This window comes from Aegilops tauschii, chromosome 1, assembly GCF_002575655.3.
Source record: "Aegilops tauschii subsp. strangulata cultivar AL8/78 chromosome 1, Aet v6.0, whole genome shotgun sequence".
In the NCBI taxonomy this organism is placed as follows: Eukaryota; Viridiplantae; Streptophyta; class Magnoliopsida; order Poales; family Poaceae; genus Aegilops; species Aegilops tauschii.
This window is the reverse complement of record NC_053035.3, coordinates 110389265-110415563: the sequence shown is the minus strand read 5'-3', so window position 1 is coordinate 110415563 and position 26299 is coordinate 110389265. Positions and strand designations below refer to the sequence as shown.

Genomic DNA, 26299 nt, shown 5'->3' with positions numbered 1-26299 from the left:
TTACTTCTCTCTATCTCTTTCTTCGTACTCCCTCCGTCCCATAATATAAGAACGTTTTTTACACTAGTGTAGTGCCAAAAACATTCTTATATTATGGGACACAGGGAGTACTAGTATTTATTGCATTTGCCAAGGAGTGACCTCTTCCAATGAAATGGTGTTGCTAAGTTTGCTTCATTTAATTAGCTATAGACTCAAAATTTTCTTTTCACCTAGGTACACGCGCTTAGCACCGTTTCTTCCTTGGGTCACCAAACTAGTCTCTCTCTTCTTGATTAACTTGCCACATCAGACTTTATGCCTATGTGGCAAGCTTAAGCACCTGTAGGAGCAAGTAAGTACAATAGTGCGCTTTACATGGCATTTTTGCATATGTGGAGGAAAGAGAGGCAAGGAAAAAGTGGAGAAGTGGGCTCGCATGCAAGAGCCAGCCTCTACTACATGGTGGAGCATTGGGAGAGGCACCTATATGGAGGTGGTCAGGAATCGGGAGACTCACGCCGGTCGTAGCGCCGCTGTTAAAATGATAATGGCAAGTCAAATCACGGGGGCCCACCTATCCAGCAGTAACTCGCTGTCAAATCACACAGCCCTACGTTTGCAACAGCCTACTCCCTCGTCTTCTCGCGTCTCTGTCGAACCGACTAGGCGGAACTGCCCCGCCTACCGCGCAGGAAAAGCTCGCGCAGTATACTCCCTCCGTCTAGGTGACCAAGGTGGAGAGGAAAACGAGAGAACTTAATGTTTAGTATTTGCTAAGGCTGGTTGTAATGGTACTAGCCTTAGCAATTTTGATGAGGTGTCATAGAATTAAATGAAGAAAGAGAGAGAGTTGAGTACTATGTGTCATACATGGCAATAAATAAAGTACTACATGATACTAATATATTATACATGGCGCAGGAGTACTAAGTATTATTAATACAGTTTTGCTAGAACTCATCTAGATGAGATATAATTTGGTCTCATTCATCTTTTATAGCCATTGGATGTGATGCTATATAAGATGCGTGTGTGCTGACGTGGGTTGTATTTGTTCTTGTGCAACAAACTGACCACTGCATGTCATGTTTGATAGTCTGAAGTCATTAAAAGCATACAAGCCCCACATCTCTTCTTGGTTGATTCCTCTATTTATGTCAAAAAATAAGAAACAACGTGAGAGTTAATGCACCACGCCTATGTGTTTACTATTTGGTTTTCGTAAGATGACTTAATACTCACCTAGACGGAGGGAGTATTCGATTTGACAGCGGGTGGCGCAGTTCCCGATACGGCTTTAATGCAGACGAGGGAGGGAGTAGCGGTTCCCGATATGTTGAATGGCAAATGCATCCTCCTTCAATTAATGCATGAGGGAAGTAATGGGAGGAGGTCCAGGAAAAGAGTCTGCACGATGTGAATGCAACGCAGTTTGCCCTCATATAAAGGCGCCCCTCCATTCCAATGCATCTACCACATCGTATGCACCTACGCATTTGCCTAAGCACCTACACTAAGCGCAAAAGAGCTCACTCCAGAACCATGGCAGCGATGCGCGTGAGCGGCCAGCGGCTGCGCCAGATGGTCCACGACACCGGCCTGCGGCATGGCGCCGAGGATCGTCTCCAGACGGTGTTGGAGACCGGCTGGTGGATGGCCGCCGTCGACGCCAACTACGACTCTCAGTTGGACCAGATGATCGTTGCCACCAGCAACAAGTTCACCGTCCTCAAGAAGCTCGCGGACGACATCGCCGTACTCCTCCAGCCCGCGCGCCCGGGCTCCTCATTGCCTGCCACCCTAATCGGCCTCCATGGCCGGAACCTCTTTCAAGCACTGGTGGCCCTGCGACTGCCCGCCGACGCCACGAAGAATGTCCACCTGGAGGTCGCGCTCGCCGCGAGGCGCCTCGCCCTGCAAAAATTCGTCGACCTACACATCCATGTGTACGAGCAAATCATGTACATAGGTATCTACAAGGCCAGTGAGGACGCTACGACGTTGGCCTTCCTCAACTGGCTGGAAGCCTTGGATACCTTTGCTGAGAAGCACCTCGACCTCGCCACAAAAGCCGCCACTCCTTAGCCGCCGGTCGGTGGCCCGGCGCACTAAGTTGAGGAGGAGGAGGAGGTCGTACGTTCGTGGATCCATCTTTCTTCTTGCCTTCTGTAACCACCACTGCGATCGCATCATCGTGGCCTTAATTCTTATTGTGCTGTTGCATTCTCGTTCTAGTCAATACCGACATGTGCGATCCCTTTGCTTAATTATATGCATCACTGTAACTAGTACTCCATCCGTCAATTTATAAGTTGTGCTTACATTTTCCATCAACTTCGTGCAATGCGCGGGCATCTTGCTAGAAACACTAGAATATGTCTATATAATTCGTATGTGATAGTCCATTTGAAATCTCAAAAAAGACAAATATTTAGGTACGGAGGGAGTAATATATTAGGAGTATATCAAAACAATAGTGATTTCTTTCAAGTTTGTGAACAAATACTACTATTCTACAACTTTGGATCCGTCGCAACGCACGGGCACATTGCTGGTAAAAGGAAAAGGCCTGCCGCGTTCGCGTCGCACCCCCACACGCTCGGGAATCGGGAGTACAACACGGCCCGTCCGGCACGACACATAGCTTAGGGAAGGCGTGTTGCCTAGCATTTTCACTTTCATGTGGGACCGCCGTTGAGCAAACCGACACCCCGCCCGCCGCCGGGTTGGAAAACAGAAACGAGGGGAAGATCTAGCTATAGCACGGAAGCCAAGAAATTTGGTGTCAGACGGGGCTCGTTGATAGAGTAGGAGCATTCCGTACTAGTACTACTCCTACTAGTACCAAGTTTGTACTCCTAATACTATATTACTAGTACTACCACTATACAACTAGTAGGTACGTGCACGGCACAACATCGTAGGAACAAAAAACGGGAAGATCTTGTTTTGGGTGATTTATCTTTTTTTCAATCAACGTAGTATGAATAATATGATGTGGGGGGTACCCATGAAGCTTATGTGGCTTGGTTGCATGGCTACGGAAGGTTAGAGAAAAATAAATAGATAATGTGTTTAGAGTGCACTCCACTAAATAGATATACTTTGGATCCATTGCAACGGACCGACACATCTATATCTATACCCCCTATATAGTGTGCGAAAAACTTTGAAAGTTGGTCATTGGATGAAGCCAATCCAACGGTACAAAGATGGCAAATCCGAGCACTACTGGCCGTTGGATATCATCCACCAGATTCTGCCAGATGTATAATCTAGAAGACTCCATGGTTGAACTTAATTCATGACTAACTTTGCCACAACTAAACTTAGGCAAAGTTATTAGTTCTTCAAAATGAGAGCCACAAGTTGGCAAGCCTAAGGGAATCTTGCCACATTTTTTGTGTGTATGTCATGTGGGGCCTTAGTGTGGCTTGCCTAAGGTGTGGCTTGAACCAAACACTCACCTAAGTTAATCAAACTTGCCTAACCTTACATTCCACCAGATTTTGCCACATGTTAGAATCCAGAAAGCTCCACATGTAGAAGCATAATGCACAAACCACCAGAATCTCATGTGTGCAATGCACGTGTACCTTACTAGTACTAGTTGGTAGTAGTAAGTAACAAATTCCAGTTTTGGCACGAGCTCGTACTGCGGGAGCACCACAAGGCCTGCCGCAGGAGTTACATTTCCCTATCGGGGCCCACGGGACCGAACATCAGTGGCTTAGTGCCCGGCATATGAGTCAATGACATGCGGACCTTAAATGCGGCTGGCCCACATGTCATTCTCATGGTGGTGGCGTGGTGCGCGACTCACTCGTTCGAGATGAACCGGCCGGTGGTGGCGTGGCCGTGGCGAGGGTGCCATAGCTGGGCGTCGCGGCGTTACGAGGCGTAGATGGCCACACCGGCGGGTACTACTTGTAGTACATAAGTACTCCAGCTGAGGATTGATGACCGGGACGAAATGTGTCACAGCCACGCTGGATGAAAATTCGATGGTGCGGGAGTACGGATCGGAGCACAGCAGCGGAGCAGGCAAACGGCGTCCAATTGGGTGTGTCTGTGGTAGAAAGTTGATGGTCGCCGCAGTTCAGCTGGCCCGCATGTCATGCACACAAAGGCAAAGGAGCGGTGGGGCCGAGAGGGATGAGGGGCACGTCGAGGGATGAGGATCCCCTGACGCGAACAATCCTACCATTCTGTCACTGACATGTGGGACCCATAAGCGTGGGTCCCACCTGTCAGCGAAGGAAAGGCAGGGCAAGGCAGTGATAGCCACGTCAGAGGATCCATGTGCACGTCGGGGGACGTCGTGCCGTGGGTTGGAGCGGCGTCGTGGGAATCGCGTGTGGGTGTGGCAGTGGTAGAAACAAGAAACGTGATGGTCGCCGTGGTTCAACTTCCATGGACAAGCTGTCATGTCTGCTGACACATGTATATCAAAACTAGAGTGTTTATATTTCAAGCACGTGAACAAGTATTATTCTACTACTCTGGATCCATTGCAACGCACGGGCCAGCACATTGGTAGTAGTAGTGTCCATCTCTATCTCTAGCGGCCTTCCCTCGTTCATCCTTTTCTCTCACAAGATAAACTACTCATACAAATGCATCTTGATGTTCCATGGAACACACGAGGATGTTTCCTTGGGGGTCTCTCTAGCGCGGCGTGGCCGCAGTTGCAAGTTGACGCCCCTTGAGATGCCGACATTGAGGGGCACTCGGATTTCCTCCGATGAGCAGGTAAGATGAGTTTGATCACGTAGTAAATGCATTCTAAAGACTACTTCCGTGTCCATTTCCTAATTCTCCCCCTGCCCACTATTTCACAGGTTAGGCTCGGTGCGAGTGGAGACTGGCTTGCATATGTACGGGAGGGTACCAACATCAATTTGCACAACATTTACAACGGTGACACCGTTCCCGTAGAACCTTTGTCCAACATTGGGATCAGCCATGCAATGGGCCACCGCATGAATTGGTACGATGGAACCACGGTGAGATTGAATAAGATAGCACGAACCTTGCACATGGTGGTCAAAGGCGGACCATGCTGTCTGCGGCCGATTTGTTGCCGTACGAGTGGGAAGACGTTGTGCTCCTTTCTAACCGCATCTTTGCGGTGACAAACCAGGGGACTTATTTTGTATGGGACACATCCTACGATATACTCCCTCTCTCCCAGTTTATTTGTTTTGAATCTTTTCGTTTTATAAGTTTCAAATTCAAATTTAGAGCTCCCCATCACATGTTGAGATTACAATGTCCATTAAATCGTTGCGTGCATGTATAGTAAAGAAACAAATCTCGAGTTTGGCACGAGTTCGTGCTGCGGGAGCACCACAAGCCCTGGCGCAGGAGTTACATTTCCCTCTCAGGGCCGTCGGGACTGAGCTTCAGCGCCTTACTACACCTACCTTTGAGTCAATAACATGTGGACCCGATAGGTGCCTGGTCCACATGTAATGCTCCCGTAGGCAGAGGGGCAGTGGGGCCAAGAGGGGTGAGCCGCAGGTCGGGGGACATGTGGTTTCATGGGTTCGAGCGGCGTCGTGGGAATCGTGGGTGGCTGTGGTAGAAACTTGATGCTCGCCGCATTTTAGGTGGCACATGTCATGCACACAAAGGCAAAGGGGCAGTGCGGCCGAGAGGGGTGAGGCGCACGTCGGGGGGCGTGGTGCCGTGGGTTGGAGAGGCATCATGGGAATCGCGAGATGAAACGTGATGGTCGCCGTAGTTGAACTTCCATGGACAAGCTGTCATGTCTATGGACACATGCACTGCATACCGATCACTGGAAGGAGTAGCAGAGAAAGCTATATATGCAGATAAATAGTTCCTTATAGTCAAGCGGACCCATGCTACTACTCTGTTCCAAAGACATGCACACCATCGAAATAGTCCATCTATATCAATATACACCGAGAGGGAATAATTTTTTTTACAAGAGAGGAAATAGTTCATCCATCCATAATGCCCTCCTGCTGGTGCAGCCTTTTCTTCTTCTTCTTCTTCTTCTTCTTCTTCTTCTTCTCATTCTCTGTGGGAGACGGCTTCGCAACAAGCTCTTTGGACCTTGCAGCTATCTCGAAACTCACACGGGCATCGAGGGCAGCATATTTTATCTGCTCGTACGTCAAGGGATAATTCTCCCATCCAGACGACCTTAATGCCACCGTCTCGTCACCCTTCTGAAGATTTGTACCGAGCACAAAATTTGCTACGTCGAATAGGGATGGTGTCTGTTTATCACAATCTTCTACAGGAATTTTGATTCTGGTTTGTAGGTCAGCGATGCTTTTCAAATCAAGGTTGTACGGCTCCAGCTTCTGTTTGTCCCCTTCGATGGCTGCCCAACAGAAGTATACGTCCTCCCGAGACAAGAAATCGTGAAGCTCACCTGGTATGGAGGGCGAGTGTATGATGTGGTACACCAAAACATCATCTTCGAGGCACAGCTGAAGGACGGCGGCGCGCTGGATCTTCCCAGGGGCACGCTCCGTGTACTCTGCGTCGAGACCGATGACCCTCGTCTCTACCTTTTCGAGGGAGTTGGATACATTGTTGATCCACTGCCGAACAACCCTTGGGTGGACGGTGACCGTGGCAACTATGTGCATCGAGCCTTCGACGAGGACATGTTGGACGCTAAAAACCTGCATCTCGATCTCTTTCGCCATTTGGAACCGCTGGAACGGAGGGCTATGGTTTGGAGAATTAGGATTAGATGGCTAGTCTAACTGAAGTAGTAGATGATTATTTAAAGAGGTTAAAACAATGTGAACGCAGTGGGGTTTGGATGCAAATGAAGACGAAGGGGAGGTGAAGAAGCCGAGGAGAATCGGTTCCCGATGGAGAAGTAAATGGGAGAAGTGGCGTGCATGCAGTTGATTAGACGGCTAGGTAGACTAAACGAAAAGGCTATGCGGGTAGAGTGATGAGTCGTACCTGTTCGTGTACGTGCCCATCCTTCCTGATAGGTGGGACCTATGCAAACAGATAAAAAATGTGTCGTAGTTTTTTTTTGAGCGCGTGAGTGGGAGACACAACATTCTCTAGTTAAGGAATACTCCCTCCGTTTAGGTGAGTATAAGTCACCTTATGAAAATCAGGTTTTCCCAAAACCTTTAAGCGTGGAGCATTAACTTCCTGCTCAATCCCCTCCCAGCCTCGTTAGCCAGCGTTCTCTTCCTCTGCTGCCGCGTTCTACCTTTCCATTTTTCCTCTTCTCAAGTGTGGAACGATCTGCATGCCGTCCTTGATGCACCAGAACGACCACTGCATGCATCGCGGCACGGCGTTGATTGGGCATGCACGAGAATTTGGTTCTGCTCGCAATATGGATGATACCTGAACGATGAAGTGAACAGGCATGCTAGCACGGGAGACCTATTTCCGCTATACAATACTGGAGTACTCATGTTCCTACTACTACTACTAGTAGTAGTAGTAGTAGTAGTACAACTGTGGTACACTTGATGGTCAAAATATTATTCATCCAGTCCTCACAGTGAAGTGACAACACCCTGCGCCTGACACTAGTCCAGGCGGCGTGTTCAGGTCACCAAAGTCAGCCTCACCCTGTGCACTGTGCAGTCTGTCACCGTCGCTGTACAGCACATTGGCGCCTCGCCTCGTCTCCCTCTCCGCTCCCATAGCACCACTCCATCTCCATCTCCTTCTTCGTCTCCGTCTCCGTCTCCATCTCACTGTGCCCCCGTGTACCATCGCCTCACTCGCCTCCCCCAGTACCACTATTCCCTCGCTAGCCGCTCCAGCACCGACATCCTTCTCCCCCGTAAATCAATCCCCCTTCCAAACTCCACCATGGCCGAACGCGAACCGCGTAGCATCCATATGAGCCGCGATTGGAGCAATCTCCCCAGTGACATCCTCGACCTCTGTTGTTCGTGTATGGATATGTTGAGCGCCCTGCGGCTGGCTGCATGCTCGAGGGACATGCACACGGCCATCGTTGAAGCGAGGCCTAAGCTTTTCAAGACACCCTGCTTGCTGCTATCTGGTCTTGTGAGATTGGCTCACCATGATACGGAGGCGTGCATGATGCCCCTCGACTTCAATACGATCTCCATTAGCCGAAACTTCTTTGCAGGTATGTAGTGGGTCGCCGTACATCATTTTCCTCGACATCGATCCGATCACCATCGCCCAAAACTTCTTGGCAGGTATGTACTGGGTCGGCATGAACTCCCACTGGATGGCTGCCTTCAAAGAAGACGGTAAAAAGTTGGTGCTCGTGAACTTCCAGACCTCCCATGAGATTATCCTTCCTCCGTTGGATTATATAGAGTATTACCATCGCGGTCCAAGTCATCTAGATTACTATGTCAGTTGGATGGACCTTGTTTTGCAGAAGATTGTACTCTGCCAAGTGCCCACACGACATGCGAATTACGCAGACTTCAAGCTAATTGCCTTGTTCGACCGCGGACTCGCCTATCTTTACGCCGGTGCCTTCTTTAGCTGGAGACAACTCGGCTCACAGTGGATCATCGTCAAAGCTGATACACACTTATGTGATGCTATTGAACACAATGGCATCATCTACGCGATCGACAAAGCAGATGGCACCACGTATTGCTGGGACGGCGCGTGTAAGTTGTTTCCGTCTCATGTTAATGATGACGCCATGACACTGTTTGAACTTTTTGTGATGATTGGCATATCCCTGTTTGAGCAGAATTTGAGTAGAACTATGGCAATGTATTAGAGACACCGTAAATTAGCTATATTTGGAATGAGTTAATTCATGCGATTGTGACCATGTCATTACAACCAATTTGTACCCTGAATAATCAAACGGTTAGGAATATATGGATATTATCCTTATTTTATAGTAATCTATATACTACTACTAAATATGAGTGTGTATCAATGGCCATGTTAGTTTCCTCATTTTCATGATGTAGAAACATGCACCACACTGTTGGTTTCATCTAACCATACATTAGGGAAGTAAATGTGCATATGGAGAACTCTATATTTGGAAGTAGTGAAATCCTGCAATGCTTACCATGTGTACATACCTATATTCGCCCTTCAGCGATCAATGGCTAGAATAATATCCTCACAAAAAATTTGCCCACAGAACACGAGTATATAACAATGCATGGTCTGTTAGTTACCTTGAAGAATTAGTTTGTGAGGACAGAACATGATTACTCCCTCCGTTCCCAAATATTTGTCTTTCTAGAGATTTTAACAAGTGACTACATACGGAGCAAAATGAGTGAATCTACACTCTAAAATATGTCTACATACATCCGTATGTTGTGTCTATTTGAAATGCCTAGAAAGACAAATATTTGGGAACGGAGGGAGTACATAACATGCATGACATGGTAGTTTCCTGTGAAGAATCGATTGCGAGATAACATGAGTATAACCATGCATGGCACTTCTATATTTTCGAACCCAGTATACATTTCCCTGTATTTTCCTCCCAGTTCCAATAGGGACATATCAATGTTGTTTCTTGCATTATCCTACTCATACTCTGAACAATGCTGATCTTACATTAACAATGCCTGTCCTTTTTGATATGATGCAGTGTCCCTATAGTTACTGCCCTTTGTAATCACACCACCTTTGCCAAAAACAGGGAAGCACAACTGGTTCCTCGCTCGATCAGACGACGGCAAAAGACTGATGATCATTCGGACACATCAGCCGGAAAAGTTATATTGCAAAAACCCCACTGTATACAAGCACCGTGTAATACGTGAGTATCCGGACAGTGGCTATTACGTCTATGAGCAGGATACCAGCTTGTTGGGGCCTTTAGGATTTTTTAGTTGGAGGCAGGTAAACAGCCTTGGTTCACACTCTCTGTTTCTCAGACTCAATTATCCGATTAACCAGGAGATCACCGTTGGCAAGGACCATGATGGCAGAGAGGCTCTGTTTTCTATCGAAAACTGTGTCTACACGGCGAGCCCTAGGAGTTCGGGAGCAAACTCCCCTGATTGTCAACGATACAGCCTGCAGCCAAAAGAAGGTGAGAATGACAAAGGCATCCGGATTAACTTTGATCATTGGATGTCTCAATTATGATAGGCAGTGATGTGGTTCAAGGCTTCAGGTTGATAGGTAATTGGGCTGTTGCATCGAAAGGGTGGAGTACAGGTGTCTCCGGATCACTGGTCGCTGAAGCGGGGCTGCAAATTATGATGGTGTTGGATCATCTCTTCGAATGACTTTGTCTTTGCTGCTGGTTCTGGATGGGTAGTTCTTTCTTTTGTTATGCATATTCCTTGTCATTTGGTCATCCTCGTCTATGTCACTCGTACTATGTAATAGTTGCTTCTGTTTAGAATGTCATTCTCGTCTGGATCACGAGAGTCTGAGCGTTGCAGATGGGTGCGTTTTGGTGGTGTAGCAAGACTTCTTATGAACTATCATGTCTTGCTGTTTATGTCAGTAGTAGTCACTAGTCAGTGTTTGAATGTTGTATATATCGTTGTTTCGAACTGTTTATTGTCTCGAACTACTGGTGGGCTAAATGAGGGCATCACCATTCTCCAGTGTTCATAGTATATCTCCTTTTTTCAAGTTATATAATTTGAGCTCAGTGTCTTTTTGATGATGTACACTTGTTTGGGCCAGTGAGGTGTCGTTGAATATGAGCCGAGTAGTAACGCAATGCCAAGCAGGTCAATTATGACTCTCAGGCCGGGCTCTCAAAAGATCCTGAAAAAAAAGGCCGGGCTCTCCAAAAAAGAAAGAATAAGGACTCTTAGGCCGACATGTGGGCGCCACCGGTGTTTTCGTGCGCTTGCGCGCTGAGAGCATATTGGCGCGTGCTCGAAATTCATGCTACCTTTTCATCCCTAGTCTCCTGCCCCTCCCCCACCTCTGGAATCTCGATTCCTACTCCAGTTCCCCGAAATCCCCCTCCTGTACTCCCTGTACTCAAGCGCACTATCATGTCGCCGGTCAACGCGGATCTCCGAGCCGGAGATCCTGAGGTCCGTCCTGCCTTCGGTCGCTGCATGTTGTCGCTCAACAGTGGCATGGCGGCGCTTGACGACCAGTTTGCCGGCAAAGTGCTGATGGTAACCATCAACGGCGACCGGCCTCCCGTCTCGCCAGACGACCTTGTCAAAGCTCTTGGCATTGCGCACGGCATCCAAATAAGTGACTTGCTCGTCGAAGTCTGTCCGCCACCGGCTGATTTCTTCGTCAGGTTCCGGACAACTTTCGACTGCAGTCGTGTGTTTGAATCTTCCCGGCGTTTGTTCTGCGATGGCGCGCTGGTGAGCTTTGATTGGTGGCACCCAGGATGGGGCTCGGTGCCCTCTGAGCTTGAGTTTTTAACAAAGCTTACCTTCCACGGCATGCCTCGACGTGCTTGGAACAGCGAGTCCATGAACGAGCTTATCAACGACCTTGGAGGTGAGCTCGTAAGTATGTTTGTTCCTCCAGACAGCTGGGCTCTGACGGTTATGGCATGGATGAAGAAGCCGTCCACCATACCGAAGGTGATTGGTGTTGAGATACCGGTGCAGGAACCGGGGTTGTACTATTCGTCGCCACCAAGGCCGCCGCGGACCACGTTAGGGATGTACCTGTATCGAGTGTTCGTGCATGTCGAAGAAGTGGTCAATCCATCAATCGAAGTCCTGCCGCCATCGCTGGTGCCAGGGTCCGTCGACGACGTCCATTACAGGAGTCAACGTCAGACTTTCCCCGTGTTGCTTGGAACGATGGATGGCACAGGGCCTACTCCATCGCGCGACGGAGGCCGCTGCTTCTTTGGGAGAAGAGGCAGGGCTGGCTGCCTGGATGTGCTCTAATTTGAGGTAACAACTGAATCTTGTCAGATACTAGTTAAATCCGAGCTATGGGTGTGAAGCACTGATATGCCAGTACATTTTGTACCTGAACTTTTTTTAGAAAGGGTTGTACGTCAACTTAATGTGCTAGCAGAACTTATTGTGTTGTCTGTTTGTTTTCTTTGCACAACATTCAAGATATTTCCCCGTCATTGATAAAGACGATGAACCGTTATGTACGACTTCGTTGGTTTCAACATAGCCCTTCCCGTAGCGATCCACTGCTTCCATCCTGATTGTGCCGCCTGCGTGAAATTTTTGTATGCAAGTTCAGTGTGCTATGATGTTCTATATGATTGTGTCAACTATATAAGTTTTTACTGAGCATCAGCAATGCATATGGCTGAAAGATGTATTTACGAGCATCGACCGATGGGTCTCTCTCTCACACACATACACACACACACGCACACACACACACGCACACGCACAAGTGGGACCCGTTGAATTATTTATTTGCTCGTGACAGCTTTTAATTAGGTTCCACTGTAATCTAACTTTTTTCTTAAGTTATTAATTGAGCTCAGTGACTTCAAAAAGTTGTACAGAAGCCTTGTTTGGGCCTTTCCGGCGTCGCTGAATGTGGGCTGAGTAACCATGTTAGGTTGTACTGTACTACACAGGCCATTTTTTCAACATCAGCAATGCAACTGGGCCGACAGTTGTAAGCAATATCCGGGTCAACTTGTTATTCTCCGCCCCGCTGGGCTGCAAACTTTCCTAGGAGGTATGCATTAGGCTTAACAAGAAAATGGACTTTAAGAAATAATAAATGGGATGTAATTATAATAACTGGACAGTTACTATGCACCAAACACGTAATTAGTTTGAAAATATATTATTTTTGGAATTTGAAAATTTTAATTTCATTACTTGTTGCGCGCGCAATATTTCATTGGATTTTAACGTAATACAACTTTATTTTGAAATTATATTTAACCTGACTAGAAATTTCAGATAAAAATATTTCGGATCCCATCAAAATGTGGGATTTTTTGAATTCTGTTTTGAGAGGTTGTTTGAAATTATTAATCATTATCCTAGCTAGAAGTTGGGCTGTACTTTTAACAAACTGTAAATGGGCTGTAGTAAATTCCATTAGAATTAAAAAATGGGTTGTACATTCTTACAAATCGCAAATGGGCTATATGTTCTCTGCCAAATCCGAGCTGTGGGCCTACTAAGTTGACGCGTACCAAGGGCTTTGTCAACTTAGTCAATATAAACGATTCTAGCTGCAGTGATCGTACGATGTCCATCCAACGGCCGTAGTGCTTCTTCAACCTCTGGTCTTCTTGCTCCAGCCGCCCAAAGCAGCGCCGGTCGTGTCGCGTGCTCCTGCCTCCCGTGGCCAGCTGTGATGCCGCGGAGGCCTCACCGCCCCGTACTACTCCCACCGCTGGCCAGGCCATCCCTCTACTCACCAACACCCCCTGTTATTCTGCGGCGATGGCAGCCTCACACCGCAGCCGAACCAGTGAACCCTCGTACTCCTCTCCGCGCGGGCTTCCACCACTGCGTCTTCCCCGGCTCCGCGTCGTCCCCTTTCTAGGCCTCGCCGTCGTCCAGACCACCGCCCTGGTGCTCTCGGCGCGGCGTGGTCAACATGGTCAACGTCCGACTTCCATCGGAAGAGTACTGTACGTGGAGAGGCTGACAGCTGGGTCCACGGCCGCAAGGAAGTGCCTCCTTATTACGCGCAAAATAATTATTCCTCCACCTGACAGCAGGGACCCACCGGACGAGCCACCTTATTTCGCGAAAAAAACGTTTCCCCCCTGACTGCTGGGACCCACCGGACGGGCCAGCTTATTTCGCGAAAAAAAACGTTCCCCCCGCTGTCAGCTCGGACCCACTGGAAGTGCCTCCTTATTACGCACAAAAAAATGAATACTCCCCCTGCTAGCTGGGAACCCACCATGGTGGGAGGCTGACTTGTGGGCCTACTAAGTTGACTGGGACGGGGGCCTTTGTCAACTTTAGTCAATATGAACGATTCTAGCTCCAGTGACCGTACGATGTCCATCCAACGACCGTAGTGCTTCTTTAACCTCTAGTCTTCTTGCTCCAGCCGCCCAAAGCAGCGCCGGTCGTGCCGCATGCTCCTGCCTCCCGTGGCCGGCTGTGCTGCCGCGGAGGCCTCACCGCCCCCTACTATTCCCGCCGCTGGCCAGGCCCTACGGCGACGGCAGCCTCACACCGCAGCTGAACCAGTGAACCCTCGTACTCCTCTCCGCGCGGGCTTCCACTGCTGCGTCTTCCCCGGCTCCGCGTCGTCCCCTTCCTAGGCCTCACCGTCGTCCACCGCCGTGGTGCTCTCCATGTGGCGTGGTCAACGTGGTCAAGGAACGACTTCCATCGGAAGAGTACTGTACGTGGAGAGGCTGACAGCTGGGTCCACGGCAATAGCCCAGTTTTTTTGTGATTTGCCAAGTAAGTTGCTTTGTCAGGCCTGTTGGGCTGCAAATGTTTCAAGACGAGGAGAGCTTTCATTCGGCTGGCCGAGAAAATGGCCCATCAGTAATGAGAATTGGGCTGTACATTTTTAAAACACATCAAACCGGCAATTAGTTTCAAATATCTTTTTTTCATTTCGAGATTTTAAATTACATTAATTTTTATGCGTGGAGAATTTGTTGGATTTTATATTGATATACATTTATTTTTAAAATCAGTTTGAATGTGAGTCGAAATTTCGGGATTAAAAATAGTTCGGACCGCACCAAAATATGCAAAAATTCGTATAATTTTTTAACCGTGGCCACAATATGGGCTATAATGCTAACAAAAAGAATATGGGCCCAAAAAAACCTTAATAATTAGCAAATGGGCTGTAAATTATAGAAATAATGGCAGATGGGCTGTATGCTGTTTTCCACAGATTTGAGGCTTTCCTAAAAAAAGGTTGACGCACAAGCAGTGACTGTTGGATGGCCATTCAACGGCCGTCGTGCTTCTTCAATCTCTGCTCTTCCTGCTCCAGCCGCTCAAACAAGCGCCGGCGGGACTGCCTGCTCCCTCCTCCCCGCGGCGGGCTCTGCTGCCGCGCAGGGCTCACTGCCCCACCGTACTCCCATCGCTGGCCTAGCCATCCCTCTAGTCACCCACACCTGCTGTTATTCTCCGGCGACGGCAGACGAACCAGTAAACCCTCGTACAGTCGTACTCCCCTCCGCGCGGGAAACAACTGCCGAGTCTTCCATGCCTCCGTGTCGTTCCCTTCCTAGGCCTCGTCGTCGTCCACCGCCCTGGTGCTCTCGGCGCGGCCTGGTCAACGTGGTCAACGACCGACATGCATCTGAAGTGGACTGTACATGGAGAGGCCGACAGCTGGGTCCATGGCCGCACGCAAGGAAATGCCTCCTTATTACGCGCAAAATAATGATTCCTCCACCTGACATCAGGGACCCACCGAAAGGGCCTCTGTATTTCGCAAAAAAAACGTTACCGCCGCTGACAGCTCGGACCCACCAGCTATATCTTCGCACGCAAGGAAGTACCTCCTTATTACGCACAAAAAAAATGAATACTCCCCCTGCTAGCTGGGACCCACCATGGTGGGAGGCTGACTTGTGGGCCTACTAAGTTGACTGGGACGGGGGCCTTTGTCAACTTTAGTCAATATGAACGATTGTAGCTCCAGTGACCGTACGATGTCCATCCAACGGCCGTAGTGCTTCTTCAACCTCTGGTCTTCTTGCTCCAGCCGCCCAAAGCAGCGCCGGTCGTGCCGCATGCTCCTGCCTCCCGTGGCCGGCTGTGCTGCCGCGGAGGCCTCATCGCCCCTACTATTCCCACCGCTGGCCAGGCCCTGCGGCGACGGCAGCCTCACACCGCAGCCGAACCAGTGAACCCTCGTACTCCTCTCCGCGCGGGCTTCCACTGCCGCGTCTTCCCCGGCTCCCCGTCGTCCCCTTCCTAGGCCTCGCCGTCGTCCACCGCCCTGGTGCTCTCGGCGCGGCGTGGTCAACGTGGTCAAGGAACGACTTCCATCGGACGTGGACTGTACGTGGAGAAGCTGACAGCTGGGTCCACGGCCGCAGCAAGGAAGTGTCTCCTTATTACGCGGAAAATAATGATTCCTCCACCTGACAGCTGGGACCCACCGGACGGGCCACTGTATTTCGCGAAAAAAACGTTTCCCCCTGACTGCTGGGACCCACCAGCTACATCTTCGCACGCAAGGAAGTGCATCCGGGCAAAAAAATGATTCGCCCCCTGACAGCTGGGACCCACCAGCTACAGCTTCGCAGGCAAGGAAGTGCCTGACAGTCGGGACCCACCTGGTCGAAGCGTATGTAGCGTTGTCATTCTGGTCGCGAACGTGTACGTACATATATACTGGTGGATGTAGAGGCGCGCACGTGTCGTAGTAGAGGCGCGCACGTAGCATGTACACGTACGTACAGCGGCCAGTGTGCAAGAAAGAAAATACGGCCACGTACGTACATACGGGCAGGGTCTCGAACGCCTACTCGCACATACGTACGGCCAGGGCTCGTGTACATGGCTGGGTCGGAACGGAGAAACAGTGTCGTCGTCGTGTTCATGGGGAGAACGGAATGTGTCGTCGTGTTCATCGGGAGGGCTTGGATGGAACAGCCGATGGAAACGAGGCCTGGCGTACCGCAGAACGGAGGAAACGGCCTGTGTTCGACCGGCCACATTTGAAACGGGATCCTGTTCATCGGGAGGGGTCTGGCGTACCGCAAAACGGAGGAAACGGACCTCCTACGATCGAAACGGGGGTCCTGTTGATCGGGAGGGTGTGGCGTACCGCAAAACGGAGGAAACAGACTTGTGTTCGAGCGCTACGGTCGAAATGGGGGTCCTATTCATTGGGAGGGGTGTGGCGTACCGCAAAACGGGACTCCACGGGATACTGTTCATCTCCACCGTTGACCCCCTCCAGCCTCCATGGGCTACAGTTCATCCACCGTCGACCTCCTCCAGCCTCCACCTGTGACTGTTCATCCACGGGCTCCTGTTCATCCAGCCTCCACCACGCGCTACTCCACCGGCTACTGTTCAACCAGCCCTCTCCACGGGCTCCTGTTCAACCACCCCTCCACGGGCTACTGTTCATCCAGCCATCCACCGTCTACTGTTCATTCTGCCCTCCACGGGGTGGTCCTGTTCATCCTGCCCTCCACGGGGTCCTGTTCATCCAGCCCCAACCGGCTCGATCGATCGGGGTCCTGTTCATCCAGAGGCAACACCACGGGGTCCTGTTCATCCACTCCCACCGGGAACTGTTCATCCAACCCCCCCCCCCAGCAACGCTCACTATTCATCCAGAGGCAGCATCGATCGGCTTCAGTTAGCAGCAGTAGCGAAGGAATCGCTCGATCGGGTTCAGTTAACAGCCATCGATCGATCGCTCGGGTTCAGTAACGCGTAGCCTGCAGTGCAATCACTCGGGTTCAGTTAGAGCCAACGCCTCGCACACACGCGCGTACGTGTACGAGAGAAACGCGCATCGCTCGGCCCCCGACCTCCCACCGTAACCGGGAACTCCCCGAAATTTTCCTCGCCCTCGCTTCTACCACGGTTTTGTCCGTCATGGACGGCCTAAAGAATGTCATGCAGCTGCGTCTTCGGCCCGCCCAGGACGAAAAGCCCATTTTCTGTCATGATTTTTTGTCAGAGAAGTAGGAGCCCACCACATCTATGATGATACCGGGTTTTGTCACAATTACCGTCATAGAAGTGTCATATGTATGACAGAATTTTTTTCGTTCGGCCCAAAATGTCACGGATGTGTCTTTTTTTTGTAGTGACGATATGTGAACATCACAAACGATTCAGATAGCTTAACCCGTGTGTGTTGAGTTTGAACGTCAAAAATTTCGGTTTGAATTTCCCTGGTTACAGTGGTCATCCACGTCATTGCATAATTTGGGAACACAAACGAAACTAACTTCTTAATCGAGCAAGTTCAACAATTAAACAGAGCTAGCTGACCTAAACATTACTCTAACAAATTAAAGACCGGCGCTCTTAATTAAACAAAACAAAGAGTACTACTACGGCTGGTGCTCGTCGATCTCCGCCACCGCCCCCATGTCCAGCTCACGCCCGACGGTCTCCTGGGGAAGGGGCTCCATGGCATCAATTGCACCATACTCGGCAAGCATCTCGCCATCCGCGTCCGCCTTTGGAATAGGCCGCCACGAGCTGGGCGTGGGCGGCCGCGATCTGGGCTCTGGCGGGCTCCGTCGTGGCAAGGTATGCCGAGTAGGAATGGACGGCTGCTCGAACTCTCTTGGCGATTGCCAGCTCTTCTGCCGTGGGTTGCCGACCATTGTCGTAGAAGCTTCGTTCGATTTGTGCGGTGACCGCCACAAGCTGGGCGTGGACGGCCTCGACATGGTAGTGCGGCCTCCATCAGGGCTAAGGCCGCCGCTGCGGAACGGACAGCTGTTGTGCCGCTCTCGCCAGTTGCTATCCCCGTGGCAGATGCTGCTGCCGCCGCCTAAGAAGCAACAGCGGTCGTTTGGGCTGCCTTGGCCGCCCGGACGTATACTGCGGTCGCCCTCACGAAGCTTGTTAGCACGCGCCTAGCGGCTGCGGCCGCGCTCTCGCCGAAGTGGGCCTCCAAAGTTTCCCTCACGACGTGGGTCCACGTCCCCATCTTTCACCGGAGACGAATGAACAGTGAAATGATATTTGGGGAGTGTGCTAATGTGCTTGACATGCTGGCTGTGGACTGTAGCCGACGCACCTTCTCTCGTAAGCCATAGGTGTACTATACAGCAACGGTGCTCCAAGATATTTTGTGCTGCATCTCACACGGTTGGTGATAATAAACTGTGTGCGATCTACTTGATTTATCGTCTTGATTTGAATTACGTAATGGGGTCACAGCTATAAAGGATGGTGTTTGAATTATTAGAACTTTTATCTGCAGTGAACATGCAACTATAGGTGTGTCGTCAAAAAAATTGGAATTATTCAGGGTTCGTTTGGACGTTTTTATATATTAACTTGGTTTTGTAGGCATTTCAGGTGTATAATTCAAATTTGAACTACATGCACATGCTCCAGTGCATATAAACTGGTTGAAAAATCAAATATGTGTCCTTGGTTGCATGCCTAGGTCCCATGCAATAAAAAGGAATGAATGTCACAGACCCTGCCACCGTCACTCGGCCGCAAACATTGAGATACCTGGTTTTGAAATTCTAGTAAATCCAAAACTCGTTTGAAATTCATGAAACTTGGCATGCTATCATGGAGCGGCATCAACATGCCGTGGTAAAAAATTTGTCACATTTGGGGCAGGTTTGGGTATAAGCTTCTCACAAACTAGAGCTTCTCACAACAAGCGTGATGGTTTCGGTAGGGAACGTGCCACCTTTGGGGACGAAACAATATCCGTTGCCTCTTATTGCTTTCAAAAAATTTTGAGTGTCAACATAGAACAACAGGAGTGTTGTGTTCAATTTTGGAATTTTTCGGGGTTTGTTTGGACATTTTTATACATTAACTGGGTTTTCCTGGCATTTTATGCGCATAATTCAAATTTGAACTACATGCACAGTCTCCAGTGCATATAAACTGGTTGAAAAATCAAATATGTGTCCTTGGTTGCATGCTTAGGTCTCATGCAAGAAATGGGAATGAATGTCACACACCCTGCCAGCATTACTCGGCTGCAAACATTGAGATACCTGGTTTTTAAATTCTAGTACCAAAACTCGTCCGAAATTCATGAAACTTGGCATTCTATCATGGAGCGGCATCAACATGCCGTGGTAAAAAAATTGTCCCATTTGGGGCAGGTTTGGGTATAAGCTTCTCACAAACCAGAGCTTCTCACAACAAGCGTGATGGTTTCTACATGCCACATTTGGGGACGAAACAATATCCGTTGCCTCTTATTGCTTTAAATTTTTTTCGAGTGTCAACATAGAACAACAGGAGTGTTGTGTTCAATTTTGGAATTTTTGGGGTTCGTTTGGACATTTTTATACATTAACTGGGTTTTCCAAGCATTTCATGCGCATAATTCAAATTTGAACTACATGCACATGCTCCAGTGCATGTAAACTGGTTGAAAAATCAAATATGTGTCCTTGGTTGCATGCTTAGGTCACATGTAAGAAATGGGAATGAATGTCACACACCCTGCCACCGTCACTCGGCCGCAAACATTGAGATACATGGCTTTTAAATTCTAGTAAATCCAAAACTCGTATGAAATTCATGAAACTTGGCATGCTATCATGGAGCGGCATCAACATGCCGTGGTAAATTTTTTGTCCCATTTGGGGCAGGTTTGGGTATAATCTTCTCACAAACTAGAGCTTCTCACAACAAGCGTGATGGTTTCGGTAGGGAACGTGCCACCTTTGGGGACGAAACGATATCTGTAGCCTCTTATTGCTTTCAAATGTTTTTGAGTGTCAACAAAGAACAACACGAGTGTTGTGTTCAATTTTGGAATTTTTCGGGGTTTGTTTGGACATTTTTATACATTAACTGGATTTTCCAGGCATTTTATGTGCATAATTCAAATTTGAACATTAACTGGGTTTTCCAGGCATTTTATGTGCATAATTCAAATTTGAACTACATGCACATTCTCCAGTGCATATAAACTGGTTGAAAAATCAAATATGTGTCCTTGGGTGCATGCTTAGGTCCCATGCAAGAAATGGGAATGAATTTCAAACACCCTGCAACCGTCACTTGGCCGCAAACATTGAGATACCTGGTTTTTAAATTCTAGTAAATCGAAAACTCGTCTGAAATTCATCAAACTTGGCATGCTATCATGGAGCGGCATCAACATGCCGTGGTAAAATTTTTGTCCCATTTGTAGGTTTGGGTTTAAGCTTCTCACAAACCAGAACTTCTCACAACAAGCGTGATGGTTTCGGTAGGGAACGTGCCACCTTTGGGGACGAAACTATATCCATTGCCTCTTATTGCTTTCAAAAAATTTCGAGTGTCAACATAGAACAACAAGAGTGTTGTGTTCAATTTTGGAATTTTTCGGGGTTCGTTTAGACATTTTTATACATTAACTGGGTTTTCCAGGCATTTTATGTGCATAATTCAAATTTGAACTACATGCACATTCTCCAGTGCATATAAACTGGTTGAAAAATCAAATATGTGTCCTTGGATGCATGCTTAGGTCCCATGCAAGAAATGGGAATGAATTTCAAACACCCTGCCACCGTCACTCGGCCGCAAACATTGAGATACCTGGTTTTTAAATTCTAGTAAATCCAAAACTCGTCTGAAATTGATGTAACTTGGCATTGCTATCATGGAGCGGCATCAACATGCCGTGGTAAAAAATTTGTCAGCTTCCCCAGGTTTAATTCGGTTTCCCCAGTTTAATTCGGTTTTTAAATATAAAACACTCATCGCAAACGTTTTAGTTAGAACACCCGTATGCAAACCGACAGCTTACCCAGGAAGCCAAGGGAAAATGTGCCGAGCAGGATTTGTGCAGCTCTTGATCGCAAACGTTATAGATAGAACACCCGTATGCAAAGTGAGAGCAGCGCAGGATTTGTGCATCCCTTCAATGCAAACAGTTGTTTTGGATGACCCGTGTGCAACCACGTACAAACAATTTGGTAAGATTTGCATTTGTCATATTAGGTATCTTGCCATTTGTCAAACTAGAAAGATTTACATTTGTTGATCTAGTAGTGTTGCCATTTGTCAATCCTTGTAACACTGCGATTTGTCAAAATATGCAGCTAGAAATCATTAGCACTATCTAATTTTTTAACTAAAATTTAGCAATTAAACATAGATTTCATTCATAGATTAAGCAGTCGTTCTTAATTTATACAAACAGTTCAACTCGACAGCTGAACCGACCAAACTTCTCCCCAATTGTTGCTAACCACATACTGAAATAGCTATTTAACTATATATACTAGCTAATTTTAAGTACGTTGTACAGTTCGACCACACATCTATAGTCAGATGAACTGAACAAAATAGCCCCTAAATACTACTACTACCACGGAGGGGCTTTGTGCTACTTCCGGCAGCCTCTCCTCTGCCGAGCGCGCTCACCCGCTCAGTAAGAGGTAGAGGAGGAGGAGGAGCCTACCGACGAGCTGAACAAATGCAATACGGTGCCTGCCGCTACTACACGTTCAGCGACGCTCGCCAACTCGAACGCCCACTGCCGCTCCAGACGATCCCTCTCGAAGTAGCCGGACTGCTCATAGATCTCCTGATTCCTCGCCTCTGCGTCGGCGTGTGCTGCAGCCACGGCTGCGATAAGGCTCTTTGCATGCTCGACGAGGCGCTCCTCCTCCTCCCATAGGAACTTGATGTAGCGCGCAAGGGCGCTGACGCACGTGCGGGCCTCCACCTCCGCCTCCCGCCTTCGGGCCGCGAAGGCGGAGCGGGTGATAATCCCGGCGGTCGACTGTGGGCTGGCGGCCACGGCGGCCGACGATGGGGTGGCGGCCACGACCACCACCTCCCGCCTTCGGGCCGTGGTGGCGGAGCGGGTGATGGCCACGGTGGCCGGCAGTGCGGTGGCGGCCATGATGGCCACGTCCCGCCTTCGGGCCATGGCGGCGTAGCGGGAGATGGCCCTGGCTTTCGACGGTGGTGTGGCGGCAACGGCGGCCGGCAACAGTTGCCGACGAGCAGCGGCGGTGAAGCGTGTGGTGGGTGTTCCGCGCACACTCAACTGGGACTCCACGCGCACTACACTACTCCGGGGACTGCGTCGCTGCCGCGGTGTAGCCTCCCAGCTGGAGCTTTCCTCTGATGACGGCGGAGTGGCTGGCGACGACGGCGGACAGGTGGCATTGGCGATTGTGGGAGAAGCAGACGAGATAAGCTACAGGGAGGGAGGGGAAAATGCGACGCGGGACTCGCCGGCCGTGAGGGTTTTTATAGCAGGCCGGTAAGCATTGGGATTTTGGGGGGTTTCACCGAGTCGGGAGGGAAGCTTACGCGGGAACCTGCGAGGTTGCGCAGGAACGGGCTCACCGACTATTCATTGGCGCCACCGTTTGGCCAAAAGAATTCCCCGCGCGCTGCGCAAGCTTGCGCTGTAAGCCGTCTGCGGCAGCGGGGTGACAAGACGTGCGAGAGAAGGACGAGAGGACACGTACACATACAGTTAATAAAAAAATGTTTGCGATTTAATTACCTACTATACCCCGTCCTGGTTTATAAATAGGATTTAACTAATAAAATACGAATGCATGTCGCCAAAGATTATATCATTGGAGTCGTATTTGAACATAGTTTTCAGGTATACAATTTTTGTAACATGCATTAACACTTTTTTGTTAAATTTAAGGTTATATACCAGCAAGCATTTGAACACAACACACACGGCTTATTTCATCACAAACAGTTCGGATGGATCAACTATATGCCACGTATCGCACACACAACTCTAATCTGATTCGTGCTTAATGTCTCCGACATCGCTCGCACAGTTCGTGTTATTTGCCACGTATCACTGTGTCGTCCTCTGCTCGCGTCCCTCGGCAAGCTCTGCTTGCTGTTAGGTGCCGCAGCGCGCTGTGCTTGCCGTTAGGTGCCGCGGCGCGCTCTGTCGCGTCTGTTGGCACGCTCTTCTCGCGTCCGTCGGCGTGCTCGGCTTGTGGACAGTTTTTCCTTGCGCGTTCAACTGCTATATACATATATATATGGTTGCTCGCCGTTGAGGCGACCGCGGAGCGCTCTGCTCGTGTCCCTCCGCGCGCTCTGCCAGCGGTTGGGCGTGCGCACGATCACGTCGGGGGCCCCATATGCATGTGGTTGCGCCGCGCGCGTTGCCACGTGATGCAGTTACGTGCGGCATGATGAAGTTACGCGCTGCAAATTAGAACTGCCATCAGGGCCTGCCGATATTCCTGGCCGTCCGGCTTCCCCTTTAATTCCCACGGCCATTATAATCTTAGTCTCTTCAACCTTTCGATCGCGCCCCACAACACAACAAGCACACCCACGACGACACATGGAGAGGGATGTCCAGCGGCGCTCCAATGGAGTTCGGCGAGCATAGAGTGAAGACCCACGTGAAGGATATGGATGTCTCGGTGGTGTACACCATCGACCCGGCCGTGGTGGACGACTACATCAACAGCGTTGAGCAGTTGCTTGCTGGAGACAAGTACAAGGTGGTCGGCATCGACCTCCAGTACACCGCTGGTCGTCCCGGCATAGATCAGAAGGTTGTCGTCGCCCAGTTGTGCGTGCACCATCATGTCCTCATCTACCACTACTGCATGGCCACAGAGCCTTGCGACCGTTTCAATAGGTTTGTCAACAGCACTGACTACAAGTTCGCCACGGTGAAAACCACCGACGATGTAAAAGCACTCAGTGTTACAGGCTTGGCCTGCAAGAACCTTGTCGAAATCCATGACCACTACAGGGTCTGGGGCAGCACGAAGAAGGACTCCCTGATCGAACTCGCCTCGGCCATCATCGACTCCTACTACGAAAAGATGAAGCAGGATGCCCAAAGAACAAGTCCCGTATCCTGGTACGGGGCCTAGATGCGGCAACTGGATGAACCTCACCTTAGGTTTGCGGCCAAGAGCGTGTACACATGCTACGAGATGCACAGGTGGATCCTTGACATGAGGAAGTGCCTCGTTACCCAAATCGACGAGTCTAGATCGAGCCACAAGCAGAGCAAGGGTCACAAGAAGTAGATGATGATCAGTTGGTCGTTTATGCTAATTAATCATGCATGTAATTTATAGTTTACTTTATGGGGATGTGGAAATGTCATGTGTGTAGTAGCCACCTATGTAATTATGTGTGTAATAGTTTACTTTAGTATGTGCAAATACCATGGTTATAGTAGCCATCTATGTAAGTGGATGTTTAATTTGGTTGTGAAAGCATGTCCTTATAATTGTGTGTGTATATATGTAAGGGCGCAACGCGAGACGACAGTAGAAACTCCCCGACCCGTCCCCAACCTAACCCGCCTCCTACCGCCGGAGGCACCCGCGACGGCGGCAGCCGGAGCGAGGGAGCCCGCAGCGCCGTGACGGGTAGCTCCTCCGACCCACGCGCTGCCGCCGGCCGCCCGTCCGCACGCCTCCCCGCCAACGGGCTCGCCGGCCCCTCCGCGCGCGCCTTCCCTCCGACGGGCGCCACCCCCTCCCCGCGCACCTCCCCGTCGACGGGTGCCGGATCCTCCCTGCGCGCCTCCCCTCCGACGGGCTCGCCGGCCCCTCCCCGCGCGCCTCCCCTCCGGCGGGCGCTGGCCCCTCCCCGTGCACCTCCCCGCTGGCGTTACTCGTCTCCTCCCCACGCGCCTCCCCGCGGGCGTTCGCCGGCCCCTACCAGCGAGTCTCCCCGCCGCCGGGCCCTCCCCGTGAAGCTCCCCGCCGCCATCGACGCCAACTGCTGCTCGCGAACGGGATGGATTCAATGCCCGCTGCCGGATCCAGCGCCCCCACCACCATCTCCCAATTCACTGCCTGTCGCGCATGGCATCGCCCTTCCTTCCTTCCTCTTAATATTCTCTGCCAGCCGGTAGTGGCATCCCATGTGCTGCAGCTTCCAGCGTCGTCCTCTGCCTTGTCGGCACACAAGCCGTTCGCCTCAGCCACCCCAGTCCGTTCACAATTTCTAGCAGAGTCCGTTCAACACTAGCGTCCAGCTACCCGCCTCCTGGATTCAGGTTTTTTACATGCTCAAATGGGAAGCCTGTCTTTGTATCAGGCTACTCTTCTTAAAAACACCTGAACCGAACTCAATCTCGTGTGTTACCGTCCTCTCATCTTGTCTGTTTTATTCTCAGGGACGCATTCATGGCTTTATTCAATAAGTGGACTGTGGGCAGATGTTGATCAACAAGTGAGCTAAGGGACTGGACGCCCTCCTCGCCGCGGCGTCATTGCTGGCCGTCAGCGGCGGAAGCGGGGTGGCGGCCGGGACGTTGTTGTGCTCGTCTCCGACTACTGTCAAGGTATGCATGCACATCTGTACTTCAGTCAACAAAAGACAGTAGGGATTGGTATTATGATTTGTGTGCTGATTGGTCCTGTGTGTTACTTTAATGTTGGACTGAGGAACCTGACATTAAAATGAATCATCTACAGGCTGGAACATGGAGCTTGCAGCTTATGTTTGTTGTCGTTTGAACTTAGGCTCTTCTCTCTCTTGTACTTCAGTTATTCTTCAGTTTTCAGTATTGGTGTAGTCTGTATGGTGAAGATGAAGTTCCTTTTTGAACTTCTCCGGTTAATATACATGAACTTGGTCATCTTTTTATATGTACTTACATCAGCTCATCCAGTTGTTCGTGTAATTGTAATACTAATCAGTTCAGATCTCGAGAGAGGTAAGCTCAGAGAAAAAATACAGAAGTTCAAAGTCGATAAAAAAGGGGATGTTATTTCTTTGTTGTTATTTTTTTGCAACCAGATGCGACAGACAGAGGCAAGATGCAAAGTGTGCTGTTTGTTAGATGTTCAGTACAG

The 26299-nt window shown here is 49.7% G+C and overlaps 1 long non-coding RNA gene across 1 annotated transcript; it reads left to right on the top strand.

The window, feature by feature from the left end:
• The first annotated feature begins 24771 nt into the window (after positions 1-24771).
• On the top strand, positions 24772-26082 carry LOC109736677 (uncharacterized). The gene is made up of 3 exons (XR_002226458.4): positions 24772-25497; positions 25618-25785; positions 25919-26082. It is a non-coding gene; the product is annotated as an uncharacterized lncRNA (long non-coding RNA).
• Positions 26083-26299: the final 217 nt, after the last annotated feature.